Source organism: Monodelphis domestica, chromosome 7 (genome assembly GCF_027887165.1).
Source record: "Monodelphis domestica isolate mMonDom1 chromosome 7, mMonDom1.pri, whole genome shotgun sequence".
Classification (NCBI taxonomy): domain Eukaryota; kingdom Metazoa; phylum Chordata; class Mammalia; order Didelphimorphia; family Didelphidae; genus Monodelphis; species Monodelphis domestica.
In genome coordinates this window covers 34,949,224-34,967,014 of record NC_077233.1, presented here as the reverse complement: position 1 = coordinate 34,967,014, position 17,791 = coordinate 34,949,224, and the positions used below count along the sequence as shown (strand labels likewise).

The 17,791-nt window shown below is 37.0% G+C and overlaps 1 protein-coding gene across 13 annotated transcripts in view; it reads left to right on the top strand.

Moving 5' to 3' along the window:
- Window positions 1-17,791, top strand: part of FOXP1 (forkhead box P1) — a 661,259-nt gene that overhangs the window by 83,901 nt on the left and 559,567 nt on the right. For all 13 annotated transcript variants that reach the window (XM_056804416.1, XM_056804414.1, XM_007500086.3 and 10 more), the window contains one exon: window positions 15,556-15,687. The gene's annotated coding sequence lies outside the window, so the exon portion shown is untranslated. The remainder of the gene's footprint in view (window positions 1-15,555; window positions 15,688-17,791) is intronic.

The window sequence follows — 17,791 nt, the reverse complement described above, 5'->3', positions numbered from 1 at the left end:
AAAGTTAAGTAGGGTGTCAGAGGAATTACCCAGAAGACTCTTAGGAGCTTGTTGATTTAAAGGATCTTTTTTTTTTTCTTTTTAAGCTGGCCTTTTCCTGTAAATTTCCATTTTGATTCTTCCTGTGGACACCATTACTGGCCTCACTCCTGTTTTATGGTCACTCATTTTAGTCACATTTAATTCTTCATTACCCCATTTGGGATTTTCTTGTGCAAGATACTGTGTTTTTTTTTTTCTGATGATCATTTGACAAATGAGAAAACTGAGGCAAACAGGATTAAATGACTTGCCCAGGGTCACATACATAGCTAGGTACATACATACAGCTTACATACATAACTGAGGCCAGATTTGAATTCAGATCTTTCTGACTGGAGACTGAGAGCTCTATCCACTGTAACACCTAACTGCCTGTATTAGGGAACTTGGGACTCCTTTAATCTCTAGATATGCTAGAGGTTCTGGATTCAAGGACCAGTTCTGCCATTTAAGTAGGTGCATGATTTTAGACAAGTTAATCTCTTTGGCTCCAAATTTCCCCATCTGTAAAATTAAGACTTGGGTTAGATGATGTCTGATGTTGTTTCTAACTCTATATCTACGAAATTGTGAAATTTAAATATTTACTAGTGTTTGTATGGATGCTAGAGTGGGAATAATTGATCAAGATAATTCAAGAAAAACTATGTTTTGTTTCAGTTGCATAAATATTTCACTTTGGAGCAGATCTAGGGACTTCAGTTGTCCTCAGTTCCTTACTTTATAGAGGTAGAACAGAGTCAGAAGGACAGTACATTAGGACCCATGATCACTAGGTTTGAGATTCATATTTATTCTTAATTAGTTGTATTTCTTTATCTATGAAATAAGACAGACCAGGTCATCTCTAACATCTTTGTCAGCTCTCAATTCAATTAGCCAAAAATCAGTGGTCTTTCTAGATAGTCTTACAGAGTTGCCAAAGGTGTGTGTGTAGGGAATCCAGAATGCCATGTTTTATGGGTACTTTAGTGTATGCAGAATTTCTATTCCTTAATGATTTGGGGGTAGATTAATGGAAGTCTTCTGAAAATTTGGCCCCAAAACTAGCTAGCCAGATTATAGTAAATGTGTTTAATATTGCTTGCCAGGACAGCATGGAGGTTGGGAGGACTCAGCCAAAATGCTCACATTTCCAAATGTGATTGGGAATTTTGTCATGATATTTAATTCTGTTCTTACTCTAGTTTATTGACAGGGTTTCTGAATTTCACACTTTACACAATTACACAAATGCTGACACTTCGGGATATATAATTGCATAGACCAAGGGTACCAATACATTGTAAGAACCTAAGATTAGAAAGAGAAGGAAGACTCGCCCTCCCTTTGGCTTTCTAGTGGGCACTAGGCAGTATTTCTTTTCCTGCATAGAAGGGAGAAAGCCTATCTTCCAGTAACTCCATCTATCATAGCTTCATCCTCAGATCTAAACTGAGGCATTACAAGTTAGCTATATCACCTCAATTCATCTTAGAACGTAGACACTCCTGGAATATTATCACATGTGGTGCTTATCCCACAGTGCTCCAAAACATATTCCTTTTTGCCCTTGGGAACATTGTAGCCTTTTATCTTAAAGCTGGTTATCAAATCACAAAATTTTGAGCTGAAATTTGATAATTTAGAGTTCATCAAATGAGATAAAGTATGTAATGATGGTTTGCAATTTTATGTAAGTAGCAGTTGTTATTTTATTGCCATTTTCAGCAGTAGCAAATTTACTAAACCCTTCACAAATAAGAGCATATCTATGCTAGGAGCTTGGGAGAGGAAGGAAAAAAATACAGTTCTTACCCTTAAAGAGCTTATAATCTAACAGTGAAGATAAGATGTATGCAATAAAAGATGATACTGTGTATGAAGTGATGAGGACAAAGGTGAGGTTTAAAGTGCTGTCATATCATTTGAGGGGGAAGGGATTACATTCAGTTTGGGGACAGCAATGAAAGCAACTGAAGGAGGGTGTGTTCCTGATGGACAGTGAAGAGTAGTATTTATTGGTATGTAGGAGGCTGTTGGGAGGATGGGGAGAAGGTATATATTGGTATACTTGGGAAAGAATAGGATAAAACTGAGAAGGAATTGTGAAAGAATATAAAGTACATGAAGGGGAAAGAAGAGGGGAAATAAGGCAAGGTAGCTAAGTTGGAACATGAATGTAGAAGATCTTTGAGATGTTAGTAATATTCTAGAAATAGGGAAATCTGTGTTCAAATCTAGACCCAATTTATTAGCTGAGCAAATCCATTAACGTCCACCAGCCTCAGTTTCTTCATCTGTAAAATGGGAATAATAATAGCATCATGCTCAGGGTTGTAAAAATCAGATGAGATAACATGCAATGCACTTTGTAAAACTTAAAAGTGCTAAATAATTGTGATGATGGTGATGTTGTTGATAGTTGTATGAAGTCTTTAGAGAGGTGAGATACCCCTTTTGCAGATGGAGGAACTTTGCTAGACCCCTTTCAGAGTTAACATTTCCTATTATTCTGTAGATACGAGTCTTCTAAGATCATCACAATCTACTCCAAGGGGGGAAATTCAGGCCTACTATTTTGAAGACAGATTTTTATTTTGGAATAAGAATTTTTTAAAACAATTTTATTCATATATTTGTTTTTATATTATCAAAATTTCTTCTTGTTATCCTTCTTTTCTTCTTACAGTCATCTTATAACAAATGCTTTTTTAAAAAATAAAAAGATGAAGTCAGAAAAATTCATCATCACATAAAAAGCCTGAAAATCTCTGCCACATACCATACAAATGGATGCCCCCACTCTGCAAAGGAGTTAGAAGGGAATGTGGGAGACTCCAAATTAATTTGGTTCTGCTTCTTTCATTCGTTTATTTATTTTTATCTTACTTGGAAATTTTGGATTTAATTCTGAAAAAGCAAGATTATAAATGAATTTAACTCCTTAAATATTAGCTCATTAATGGTTTTTGGACCTTTTTCTATGTTAAAAATGTAACAACATATTAATGGGTACATAAAGATGACTCTTCTATTGAAGATGTATTTTAGAGGCATAGTGCATTGCCAAAAAGTTACAAAAGATAAGACTAATACAGGATGAGATTTAGGACTTAAATTATCTCTTTGCTTTGCCTCTCCCCTCTTTCAGGAAAAAAAGGGCTGTGACTCTACAGCTCGGGTTGTCTCCTGGCCCTGTAATCTCCAGTGAGTGCACTATGGGAGTCCCCTTTGTGATATTCCTTCCCTGAGCCCTGGCTTGCTCTTGGAACCTTAGTACCAAAGACAGCAGCAGTACTGCTTCCTCTAAATCAATTCTGCAAACTGGAACTTCCGCTCAGCTGGTTTCATGCCTAAGTTGATTTTATTATCAGGAACTATGTTCCTGGAGGATTTTCTTACTTGAGACATTGCTGTGTACACAGGCATATATTCTAATGTACTTTGGTGCTTCAGGAATTTTGGGTTTGGTCAGTTTGGGCATTCCTCTCTACTGATAGGAATCCTAATCTTAGTTGATGGACTTCATGAGTTGCCATAGCCAAAAGAAAAAAAAAAATCGCTTCTTTGTTGCCTACCTGAGGATGAACCCCTGTGGTTTTAGCTAGGCTGGTCCTTGGCCAACACACTTTTTGGACCATTGCTGGCCTCATGTGAAACCTTTCTAGCTTATGAGGACTTGGTAAAACTCCACTGCCAGAACTTACAACCCATGTCATCTTCATGAAGCAGCACGCTACAGTAGAAGGAACTGGGATTAGAAGACTTGAGTTCAAAATTTGCCTTTGACATTTCATAACAACCTAACTCTGGGCAAGTCCCTTAACTTCCCTAACCCCCAGGTTCCTTTTCTGTAGGATGAAGGAATTGAACTGGGGTCGGGCCTCAAAGGTTCTTTTTGATTCTCCATCTCTGTTTTTGAGGTATCACATTAAGATTCCAGCTGCTTCCCCCCTCTCTTGAGCACACAATTCCAATTTAGCATTTACGTCTTTAAGAATTGCATTTTTTTAATATTTCATCCTGACTAGAAATTATAAAAGATAGCAAATAATTGTTCCTTAATATATGCTGTGGTAGAAATTACTATTTGGAGCACAGAATTATCAAAAGCTCTATTTTTCCATTACTTTGGGGGGTAGGCTTTTCACCTGTTACCTTTAAAAAATACATTTGGCTAACTATTTCAAAACGATTGGTTTCCTTTGCAAAAGTACACATTTTATTTTAAGCACTTAGAACGTCCTGAGAAGGGGTCCATGCCACATAAGAGCTAAGAATTTCTGCCCTGGAATAACCAGAAAAATTCATTTATGCCCCTGGCACCTTTTTAGTATCAGTCCCCGCACTCTGGTTTGTATGACACAGAAAAGGCTGTTTGCATGTTAGGATAAATATTTTTTGATTAATAGTACAACTTGTGGACTTGTAATCAGGAATGTCTTATCAGCAGCTTTTCAAAATTTGACATTCGGTATGGAATGTGCCAGTGGCAGAAATTTAGCACTCAGTAAACGTTGTTCCAGTTGAATTCCACACACATGAATTATGACAAGTTCGGCTGCCTGTGCTGTGGTTTGTTGTGTCTGGTTTGGTTCCTACTTTGAAAGTTACAGTTGCATTTGGTCATTTGAAGTTTATTTTCATAGTCTGGCCAAACCAGCAGGATCCCCCAAGCACTCTAGGGGAACAAAAAACATCAGCCTTTAAGTTCAAGTGCTTAATAGATAAAAATTTCAAGACTTCATTGCATCATATCCAAGGACTTATGGACTTATTTAATATACACTGTTTGATTTAATTGGGATATCAAATGGATAGAAAAGCCTTTTAGTATCACCCAGAAAAGAAATGCCAAACATTGTAAAGCTTGGTGGAAAATTCGTAATGGATATGCAGTGTGCACATATGTCGCACTGCCTTTCACGATCGGTGTTACATGTTAGTTGGTACTTTGAAGGTGTTAAGGATAATTTTACTTTGTCGATTATGATATAAGGTAAAACAAACCCACTTTTGAAAAAGTCTATTTTATAAAATATTTGTTAAATTCCTTTAAAATGACCTTAAGCTTTACTTTAGAAATATTTATTTCAGGAGTTTTTCTTGAATAATGTATGCCTGGAACACTTTCTGTCTTTTCCTATTGCAAATATAAATGGTAAGTAGCTGGGCCTGGGAGCTTGCATTCCAGCATTTACTGGGGATTCTAATGCTGGGAAAAACTTAACTTTTCTTTGGATCATTTACGGCAAAATAGAAAATTACTTGAGAGGTGTGGGTTCTATTTGGATCCCTTCCCTGTGGGAGGAGAGAAACCCTAGCATCTGTGCTGGCATTCCTGCCTCTTTGGTATGAGAGGAGCAGTTGTCGTTGAGGAGGCTGTAGGCTTTGACTTTCTCACTGACTTTACAGAGGCTCTGGAAGGTGATGAGTGTGGTGGTATTATTGAAAAGCCAACTGTTGGTAGAAAGTTCATTCTGCATCTTCTTGAACATCTCATTTCAGTATTTCTCCATTAACCTATGATTTTACCAATATGGCACTGGTCCCATTGACATGAATTGGACCTCAGGGACTATCTTTGAGAGTTATTCTGTTGGCCTCCAATTCCCGTCACCTGCTGATCCACCTGGATGAATACCTTCAAATTTATCTCACCTGGGTTTTGGATATCAATTTGTCACAGAGCCCATCTTCAGACTCTCTTCTACATGGTTGGACTTTTGAGATTTTGGATTCCACTGGTGGACTAAGGAGTATTTTAGGGGAGGTTTTCCAACTTTGAGGTATTAAAAGCACAGTGACTTCTTTGAATAAAGCTTGCCCATTGGATGTAGGTTCCACAGGGAACAAGAAAGAAGGGGTTGTCTTATAATGAGGGGCCATTCACCATTTTTGTCAGAAAAAATACCGAATATGACATTTAGTGGGATCAGTGGGGAACTCCCCAGAGTAGAGTTCTCTTAAAAGAACACTACTTATATTGCACCTCTTGTTCCCAAACTGTCAACTCCTTTGAATTCTTTTGCATTCATGATCCATCAACTAAAATCCCAGAAGACTTTCTTCTAACTTCTCCAGTAACTTGATGGGAAGAATCAGTTGATGCCGTTCCACTGTGTGGTGCAAAGAAAAATTTGTCACAAAGAATTTCATAGTGAATTTCTGAACTGTTCCTCAAGACAGTCTTAGAATTTGATAGCTTGGTTTGTTTCCATGAAATCATGTGAATGATTGGAAATGAAAGATTGCTTTGAGAAACCTAAGGAGCTTGTGTCTTGATGTTTTTCAAATATTTGGGTTCTCTTAAAAAAGTCATTCTCCAGCAAATATCAGTGAACCTGAGTTGCAGATATGTGTGTGTGTGTGTGTGTGTGTGTGTGTGTGTGTGTGTGTGTGTGTGTGTGTGTGTGTGTGTGTGTAGAAGGTTGTGATAAAGAGGGCTGGGAGAGGTAAGGGATATTGTCATAAAGGATAAGCATATGTTCCACTTTGGCATAAGTGAAACCATTTGAGTCTGTCTGTCTGTCTCTCTATTTGGGCTGAACTTCAGTGAGCCTAGTAGACCCTCCTGATCTGCTGGGCTCTGAGGGTATCTGATGGTTTTCGTTTCTTGGAGGATAATTATTGAAATTCTATTTCTGACAATTTGCAAGAGTCTACTAGTAAGTTACTTAATAGCTAATAGGTAACATTCTCCTAACAGTCAAAGGCTTGCTAAACTCTTTACAAATGTTACCTTGCTTATTAAATTTCTGACCCTAAATTCATGCTGTTATTTATTCCATTTTGTAGATGAGGAAAATGAGACTGAATGAAGTTAAGTGACTTGCCCAAGGTCATCTAGCAAATAAGTGCCTGAGATCAGATTGGAAATCAGATCAGTTTTTCCTCTCCTAAGTTCTAACACTCCACTTTTGTGACCTATGAATTTCTAAGAAGTAAGTTCAGTTGGCAAACTGTTTAATTTTTTGAGTATTAGGGCATATGAATAGTAATGAGTATTGAGTATTAATACAATAATGAGTATTGAATTTTAATTCATAGTCAGTATCAGTGGCTTTATGCCTATTCATTCCTTCAACAAATATTTCTTGAATGCTTTATGTTGCAAAATACAGGTGTGTATATCCGGTCAAATCTATAAGCATTTATTCCTTGTTTACTCTGTACCAGGCACTGGGTTAAGTACTGTTTATAAAGGGAGTGGGGTGGGGGAAAGTGTGCAGAGGCGGAGAGGAAGTGTAAGTAAGCCCTCTAGTTATTCACATCATTTAGGAAGACAGGCTAACCTAAGGTAAAACACTTTAAAAAATTCATGGCACAAGGTAATTAAGTGAAAAAGTGTGGCACAGACAGTAATTGCTCCAGAACTTCAAAAGTAATGTTTGGAGGAGATGGGAAACCAGTGTTGTTGGAGGGGGAAAAAACCAGCCAGAGCTCCATAATATAGCAAAATCGAGTTTTTAATTAAAAAAATATTTCTCCTAAACTTAAAATATTCAGCAACAATAAAGCATTTTCTGAATGTAAAAACAAAATTTGAATACACGAAACCACAAACTTCCTCTATTTATGAGGATTATTATTATTTTTTTTGCACTTTTGTTCTTTTTTTCTGGGTTGCTACCTATAATTTTCTTGATCTTCTTTATGTGGACATTCGCTCCATTGATACAGATCCATTGAAACATAGTGTACAGAGTGGGAGGGATGATAATGCTCCTGTACTCTGTTCTGATTAGGCCACATCAGGGGCATTGAGAAGGGGGATTGATAACCTGGAATTCATCCAGTAGAGGGCACAACAAGGATGGTCAGATAATGGAAACCTGTGTTCATGAGGGTCAGTTGAAGAAACTGTAGATGTTTAGTTTTGGACCTCCCTGAATTACTTTTCTTGGTAGTGATTGAGACCGATATCAGAATTTTGGTAGGAATTGACCAAGGTGACTCTGAGATTCCTTCTAACTTCTTCTTTTCAACCCCCTACCTTCTATCTTAGACTAGACACAAGTATTAGTTTCGAAGTGTCAAGGGTCTGGGAATTTGGACTGAGTGACTTGTCCAGGGTCACACATCTAGGAAGTGTTTGAGGCCAGATTTGAACTGAGGTTCCATCTCCAAGCCTGGTACTTTATCCACTGAGCCACTCATTTAGCTGCCCCTGTTCCTTCTAACTTCTAAGATATTTCTTTTTACCTTTTACTAAATGTCCTGATATACTTATGTTGAAGTCAGCTTTCAATCTTAAAGCAGCAATAGTGATATCACAAACTTCTGGACAATTGTGACTTTTGGACCCATAAGAATCTTTCAATATATATAATCTTTTCTGTTCAATGTTTTGATGATGAAAATATTTATTATCAGACAGTAAAACCTTGATTAACTGGGAACTAATTTATTAGAACCCTTAATCCATTTTGGTTTGTTTTTATTTTTTTTTGGCTCTGTCTGGGTTTTAGGAAAACAAGACAAAGGACAAGGGTAAAAGAAGCTCACTCACATCAGGGATTTTTAAGAATAAGTAATAATACTTGAATTTATATCATTTAAAATTAATAAACTACTATATATATATATCACTTCATTTTAGTCATATGATAGAAACTTGGGTCAAATACTAGAACCCCATTTCCTACTTGTTCAGTAATCATATATTTTAGTGCTATAAAATGCTCTTCCTGATTTTTCAAAATAATGATTTTAGGGTACTGCTAGATCCTCAGTTGTCAGAGAGAGCAAACATTTTTTTTAATTAAAATTTTTTTAAGAAAATTACTAAAATCTATTCTTACTCCTTTCCATGACTCCCTGCTTCTTGGGCAAAAGAAAAAAAAAGCCCTTATTACAAATATGCATAAAGTCAAGCCAAAATTTGCACATTGTTCATGTTAAAAATCTTGGTCTCTGGGGGCAGCTGGGTAGCTCAGTGGATTGAGAGCCAGGCCTAGAAATGGAGGTCCTAGGTTCAAATCTAGCCCCAGACACTTCCCAGCTGTGTGACCCTGGGCAAATTACTTGAGCCCCATTGCCTAGCCCTTATCACTCTTCTGCCTTGGAGCCAATACACAGTATTGACTCCAAGACTGAAGGTAAGGGTTTTTTAAAAAAAAAAAATCTTGGTCTCATTGTTCCCTTAGAGCCCATCACTTACTATCAGGAGGTGACCAGCATGCTTCATCCCCAGCTTCTACTGGAATCATAACTGTTCATTGAGTTCATCTGGGTTCTGAAATCTTTCAAAGTTGCTTAGCTTTACAGTGCTGTTTCATCAGTTCATACAAGTCTTCTTGGGCTTCTCTGAGAGTCATATCCTTCACCATTTCTTACAGTGCAATAAGTGTTCTCTTACATTCACATACTGTAATCTGTTCATCTGTTTCCTCATTCGTTAGCATGCCTTTAGTTCCCAGGTCTTTGCTACCACAGAAAAGAGCCCTAATAAATATTTTTGTATATATCATTCTTTTTCCTCTTTCTTCCATAAGTGCTAAATGTTTTGTTTTCTTTGGATTTTATTTGCCAAGGCTGGACAGCAACTGACTCCACTTTAGAAAGATTTTAGTCAACAATAAAAGCTGAAATGAAATAGTTTTTAGGTTAACACTCAAGAACACTGACTGATTTTCTAACTTCACTATACTTATACCTTAGGGAGATTGTGGTATAGTAGAAAGAGTGCCTGGCCTGGAGTCAGGAAGATCTGAGTTCAAATTCAGCTTCATATACTTGCTAGCTGTGTGACCACTTTATTCACTTCAGTTTCTTATCTGTAAAATGGGAGTAGTAATGGCACCACCTCCTAGGATTGTTGTGATGATTAAATGAGATAATTCCAAATTTTCTAATTTACTCAGCACTACATAAGTCTTAGCTGTTATTATTACTATTATTCTAGCCTCATACTTAGGCAGCTAGGTGGGGCACTGCTGGGCTTGAAGGCAGAAAAACCTGAGTTTGTGTTTAGCCATAAATATTTACTAGCTGTGCTACCCTGGGCAAGCCATTTAACATCTACCAGCCTCAGTTTCCTCAGTTGTATAATGGAGATAGTAATAGTATCTCCCTGGCAGAGTTGCTCTAAGGATAATAAGGAGAAAATATTTCTAAAGCACTTAGCACTGTTCTTAGAACAAAGCAGGCATTATGTAAATGTTTATTCCCCCCCCCTTATTATCCCCACTTATACCTGCAATCCAGCCAAACTGGCATTTTCTCTGTTCTTAACAGAGGACATTCTTGCTTCCCACCTCCATTCCTTTGCCTTGTATACCTCATATCTGCAGCTGAATTCCATTTGCAGAATCCTGACTTCTGTACTAAGAGGGAGGAGGAGCATATATTTCCTTGTCAATCCTCCAGGACCAAGGTTGTTTATCATAATTGATCCTAATTTGATTGATTTTTAGTATTGCTCTAATCTGTAGTTATTTTGTTCCCTGAGTTCTGCTTTTTTAAGTCTTTAACCCTTCAGACAAGCCCCGCTCTATTTCTCTCAATTCTTTCTATTTATTATTTCTTAGGTACAGTAATATTTCCTTATATTTGTGTACCCCAGTTTGTTCAGCTGTTGTCTAATGAATGGGAACTGGTTTGTTTCTAGTTTTTTGATGCAACATTATTAAATTGAGAAGTCATCCACATTTTATTTATGAACTGGAAACTTTCCAAATAATATCCTCATATAAAACTATTTTGGCAGCTGTTGGACTACTAGAATGATGTTCAGTGCCCTTGAAAAGCTATTTGTAGGCGGGGCTTGACTACCTTTTTCCTTTTCCTTCTTTTTTCAAGCATCAAACAAAAACAAGTTAATTAGAGAATAACTAAATTCCCATGACTGTATTCTTTCCTATTACTGTCTAAAACCTTGTATGGAAAATGTGACCACTTTACCTTGGGGGGCAATGGTATAAATGCAACATTTCGGTGAGTCCCTTGGCATACTTCTGCTGGCTGGTTTTGTTAATTTACTTTAAAAATCTTATATTATCAATGACTTGGTCATCTATCTAATATTTACCATCATCTCTGTCTGCCTTCCTGTCTATCTTCCTGTTTATTAAAACCTGGATAGATCTTTTGACTTGCCATTTATTTTAAATTTGATCTCTTTCTTTTAATTCTGAGGCATGAGATGTACTTTACAGTCAGCCAGGTAATCCCAGAAAAAGGAAGAGAATTTTTTCTTTAGGTTTAGAATTTGTCTTTGGTTGTTTTTTTTTTTTCCTTGTTGCCTCAGTGCTTGAGATTGACCACTTTGGGCCTGAGAGGGGTTTGCTAGAGGCCCAGGCAATGCTCCTGTGGCTGCCACCACCAGACTCTGCTGTTCTAAGTCAGGTACCCATCAGCCATTGAAGGAATCAAGTGCTTGTGATTTATCACAGTTCTGTTGCCAATGCAAACAATTCCAAAAGTGACATCAAACAAAATATGTTCTTACAATTTCAGTTACTCTTTTCTGTATCAATGAGGTTTGATAAATGAACCAAACTTTTGATAGCCTTGGCCATTTCTTGATTTTATTCTGGACATGACCTCTTCCTGGTGGAAGGTTTTTGTTTTGTGAGTCTGGGTATGTTTTTGTTTTTGTTTTTGCTCTGTGCTAGTGTTTTGTAAACAACTTGATTGCTAGGTAGTGGCCGTAGGGAGTCTGCAGCTGCTCCTTCCCAGTTCCCTGTAGACAAATGTACAAAGTGAGGATTGCTGCAGGGAAAAATAAACAGAAGAGAACAAAACTAGAAAATACTGTATATTTTATTACAGCCTATACCTGTTTATGTGCCGGAGTTGTTTGGTAAGGCTATTCCCTAAGCATTCGGTGCCTTACTTTAAAAAACAATTCAGAGAGAATTGAATCTTAGACTTCTCATTGTATGCAGACTATATTATTTTAAGTAGCCACACAACTTAACAAGCTGGGTATTATCTACCAAGAGAGTATATGCATTTTAGTATGTAAATAGGAATGAGAGAGCCTCATGCTTTTTAATGATACCCAGGTTAATAATTTGGCTTTTTAAATCGCTATGAAAACAGATTGAATATGGCACAATTAATGTTTCAGCTTTTCTGGCCTTTTCTCTAAAATATTTTAATTTATTACCATTCTTGATTAGTGCATTGGAATCTCACTAAAATGTTGGCCTCCCACTCCATGCCACAGGGCAGTGGCATTGATGGAAGAAGGTAATAGCCAGGTCCTTGCCAGCCTTCATCCCACCACCACCACCCTTGGATGGGTTCTGCTCTAAGGTGTCCCTGCCACATTCCACGTTATAATGAGTAGTAGTTGAGCAAAGTGCCAGAATATTGCTATTGACCCGAGAGGTATTTATTTCTTTGGAGAGGGCATATTTACTGATGTTTCCCCTTTATCTCTAGACATGCCCACTCGATTTAGTTGGAAGAGAATAGGTGGCAAAGCATCAGTCAAGACAGCCACAAGGATCATTTTCTTCAAGTGTTGTCTGATTATATCACATCTCTGCTATGAAACCTGCCGTGACTGCAAATTGCTTCCTGAACCAAAATTAAATATCTCATCCAAGTCCTTCCTCCACCAATTGGCCCTCCTACCCTCCTCTCCTATTATAGCTCCACTTTGAATGAATGGCCACTCCAACTAGGGAAGCCTGCCTGATGACTCTCATATATGGCTTTGAACATATCATTCCCCCTTGGTGAAATGCTTTTCCCACTCCTCCTTTTCTCTCCCTCCCCTCCATAGGAAGCCTATTTAATAGTTTATTTCTCTATGAAACCATCTCTGACTAACCACTAGTAAATGCCACTTGAATTGTCTAGCATTTTGGGGGCATATATATGGGATTTTTTCCCCTTTTCCTTGTATGTTGATCCTCTTTTCTCTTTCAGGCCATAAGTAATATGAAATAAGGAGCATTCACTTAAGTGCTGGGATCAGGAATTCTGCTGTTCTTTGCTCAGCCATCCGCCATGTTGGAAATGTATTCCCTCCTTTCCTCTGCTATTTAGATTCCTAGTTTCTTTCAAAGCTTAGCCCATTTTTCGTCTCCTAAATGTGGCTCTTCTGATCCCCAAAGTTGCTGGCTTCCCTCCTCACAAATATTAGATTGATTTGGAACATATTTTTGTGTTTTTTAAATGCATGTACATGGTATTTCCCCTGATAAAATGAGAGTTCTTTGAGGGGAAGGACTAGTTCATTTTGTGTTTGTGCTCCCAGTACCTGGCACAGTTCTTGGCTCAGAGTTGGTGCTTAACAAATTGCTCAATAGTCTTAACTTACCACAAAAATTTGCCATGCGTAGGTCACTTAACCTCAGTTTTATTATGTCTAAAATGAGGAGATTGGATTAGATCAGGGATTCTGAACTCAGGGACCACGAACTTGTTTTTAAAATATTTCAATGATTGGATTTCAAAATAATTTATTTTCTTTGTAATCCTATGTTTTACGTGCATATTTTGTAATGTAAACATTCTGAGACAAGGTCCATAGGCTTCACCAGAATATCAGAGGAGTCCATGACATAAAAAGAAGGAAAGAACTCCTGGACCAGATGATACCTTTAGGTACTCGTATTCTGGGATGTATGAACTGAGTTGTTTGACAGTTAGCAAAAGACCACTTGGTCTAGTTCCTTTTCATTTCCTATCATGCCTAATACAGTCCGTTGACCCATGCTTGACAATGAACAAATGTTGTTGACTTAAAATAGCTGAAAAATAGTTTGGCAGAACATTCTAATAGTCAAGAATGATGAATGAACCCATCTTCTCTCGCCTCTTCTGCATGCAGTAAACTGTCAGGGAAGCCTAAGAGAATCAGTGGTTGGGCCTTTCATTGTCAGCTGAGGCACTGCACCCCAAGTTTTCTAAGTGGAAAACTGCTGAAAGAAGATGTAGTCCTTAGGCACTTTGGGGTAGAAACTTCTCTTATGGGTTTTGTGGTGGTGGCGGCAGTATTTTTGGAGTGACTTTGTTTTCTATGCAGTTACTGGGGGACTTGCTCCTTATAGACTCTTTTGTTGTAGGGTTAACCAGGTTCTTTTGTGGGTCCTCAGACGAGGCTGTCAGTTTATGGAAAGAAAATGCCCAGGAAATCTCTATCATTAGCTTGAAATTGAGAATCAAACCGAGTAACTGCTGAACACTTTTATGGACACAAACAGCCCTCTAGAAAGTGACAACAATCTAACATTTCTCAAATAGTGAATTCTTATTTCAGTGAGGAGTGAGATGTTATAAGTAAAATTTCTTTTTAATGAGGATGATGAATGGTAGTAGAAACTAGTAATTGAGATTTTTAGAAATTGTATCCCCCCCCCCCCCCCCCTTCCCAGTTCATTTACTTTAGTGAAAACAGTAATGGGTGTGGAATCATTAGCCCTTGGATTCAGGTTCCAGATTGGTCACTTACAATTTCTATGATCTTCATTTGAACTTTTATTTTTTAAATAATTACAAAACCAGTCAAATCAGCAAGCATTTATTGGGCTCCTATTGTGTGCCTGGGGCTCCTGTGATAAGCACTTTCTAGGATTTTACCTAGTGATGGGCATTGGAGATTTATCTGAAACTACCGTTGACAAACTTTTTCATGCACCACTCAAATTCTGTATACTGTGAATGGGAAAGGATCACCGCCTTTCTTATAAAATATTAAGTGTAAAATGATATATACATAAAATACTTACCTTGGTGATTCTGTAGTAAGAAAAGAAGATTCATCTCTTCTTATTAGAAAATTTGATATCCAATATCTGCAGACCTCCTGGATCAGCACCTGTGGTTACTAATGATCTATTTCAGGCCTCAGTTTCCCTGACCAAGTTAGTTGAAGAAACACTGATATTGTCCAACTCCTTTATTTTATAAATGACCCAGTGGAGACTTAGAAAGCAAAAGTATTCTGATCAGATTATGTGGTTCGTCAAATGTTTTAGAAATAAAAACAACCTTTGAAGAGAGAAGGAATAAAAGTAATTGTGGAATAAGCCATGGTGCTCATTCTTCTCTTTTTGTTAAGATACGTTAAGAGTGAAGCTGCTGAATTTTGCTTTGAAAATGAGTGATTTTGAATATTTTCTTTTCTATAATCTATGGAAAATATTATTACCAGAGGAAAACACTATCCTTGACCCCCTCTTGCCATGGCTTGAATTAAAAGAAATACTTTTACTATTAAAAAAAATAAAGCCAAGGTATTGTTTTATAGTAATAATGCTAAAATATATGCACAAATGCTTGTTTTAAAGAAGAATTTTCTTCATTAGAAAATAACAACCTTTTAATCTTTGTGCTAAAGTAGTTGGTAAAAATTGGTAAACATCCTTTAGAGCAGTATTTCCGGTCTATTTTTTTTTTTATATAATCACACTTGGTGTATCGAAATATTCTAGTTACAAAAGGTGTTTTCCTCTTGCTTCTAGACTGTATGTCTATTACTGTTTTCACGTTTAAGGAAGTGGTGGTTTGAGAAGTCTCATCTAACTTAGGTTTAATATGTACATGTTTTTTTGTTTTGTTTTGTTTCAGTGTCCCAAGAGCCTTTTCTGATCAATTCCAGTTCCCGAAAAAAAGCATTTGGCAATGGTGAAGTTTTCATGGCTCTGCTCTGAGCTGTGCTAGAACAGAAGTGCATAGGTGTGATGTTCACTAGCAAAAAGGGTAAGTTAAGAAACTTTCTTCTGAAATCTGATGTATCTTTGATGTTATTATAAAAAAAGTGGTAACTAAAGACTAAAATAATTCTCTACAGGGAGTGCACAAAAGGCCCAGCATTGTCTGAGTTACTGGGCTGTCAGGAATATAATCTTCATTTTGAAAGATGTAGACACTAATACACTTTGGTTGCATTGTTTTCTAGAATAGGCATAGAGTTCGTATATAACAGAAGCATCATGGTAGACATAAATAGTCATTGTAGCTGACAGTTAAATATGACAATTGAGAGTTTTTTTTTTTTTAATTCAAGACTCATGGCTTGATTTCCTAAATGTACCACATACAAAATAGAACAAGCAGTTGTCCCATGGTTTTTTCTATTCCAACTCAGGGGTAGAAGGAGATAATGTAATGGCATATTCCAAAGCTTCTGAGTTTTCCCATGGCTCTACTAAGCAATGAAGTGTGAACTTTTTGGGGGTGAATGAGAGTTGTGAAATTTGGGACTAACATTTCCCCTTGTAGAGAATTCTATCCAAACCTTTTCATCATTTAACACTCAGAAAAAAGCCTTAATGACCAGAGCCTTCGAAGCTTTAGCATCTGGGAGCTCACTTAAGGGAGGAGAGTATTCCTTTCTCTCTTCTCCTCTGTCATGATGTATCCAGGGAAGCACTGGATCAGATACTTGGAGGCTAGAAACAAATTGATGAGCATCCATCCTCCCTCTTGTATATTTAAATTTTTTGGGTACTGTTTATAATGATAGCTGGAGAGACAGGGTAGAATACTGTAAGCCAGAAAGCCTGTTTCTTTTATTTTGTATTGGTGTGATTGGGCAGCATCTTTGGGCTTCAGGGAACTAGGGCAACCTCCTCTGACTGAACTTTTAGGCACGTTGTAGTCTGTGATGGTGGATAGAGTTTGAAGCTGATTAAATCATAAATTTTTGATCATGTGACATTACCTTCATAAGGTACAGAATAACTCATGGATAACTTCATTTCGCAAAATTGCTTATAATTGGTTGGAGTTTAAGGGGCTACTATTTTTTTAAATCCTTGTAGCTTTTGATAACAGTTCTGATGGTGTGACTTTGGTCATGAGGTTATCTCCTTGGATTCATTTTGTCATTTCTAGTCTTTGAACTGCCAATGTTGGAAGCCAATATTAGTAATTTGTCACATTAACTTTAAGAGTGTCTGTAAGAAATAGGTTTTATTTCATTTTAGGCAGTGTGGGATTCTTGACTTGGATTCAGATTCTGACTCTAAATTTGGATTAGTCTTTTACTCTCTTTACAACTTGTTTTAAAAATGAATCTCATAGAACTTTAGAATTAAATGTGACCTTAGAAATCATCTCGTGAACAAATTTCACCAAAAGAGAAACTGAGGCCATAGAAATTTTGTGCCATTGCTCAATGTCACATATTTAATGAGGATTGATGACTGATTCCAAAAAGCAGAAGTATTTAATGATTGATCTCTAAGGTCCCTTTGCATTCTAATTCCTTTGATTTTAATGGGGCAACTTTGTAATCTACATGGAGCACAAGGTCTGGAATTATTATAAAATGGAGTTCCAATATGCCTGAAATTCGAACTCCAGTATGCTAGAAAAGTTCATATTAATATTCCTGATAGCAGGCTATCTTCAAAGGAAATGGTACAGATGGAAAATTTTTCTTTTTTGAAAAATTTAGAAATCATTAATGAAAAGAAACTTGGATTTATTTTGAGATGTGCCTTCAGATCAATAAAAAAAAGCTTTGAGTTAATTTAGAATATTCTGCTCATCTTACAGGTGATGAAAAGAAGCTCAGAAAAAGTAAAAACCTTAGAAAGTCATAGTTAGCCAAGAGCAAGACCAAGAGTAAAACCCATATCTCCTGACCCTTTTCTAAGAAGGAATGGAAACTTAATATTAAGAGTGCATGGAGACCAATGTTGACAAAGCTGAGAGCATAGTATTTTTGTATTCAGTTATGTGTTTTCTATATTAGGAACAAAATGCCGTGGAAGCACGAGAAAAAAAGCTAAATTTCCTCATTAGCCAATACGAGGTTTTAAAAAGTTGTTGTTTTGCCTAGGTAGCATGAGTAACA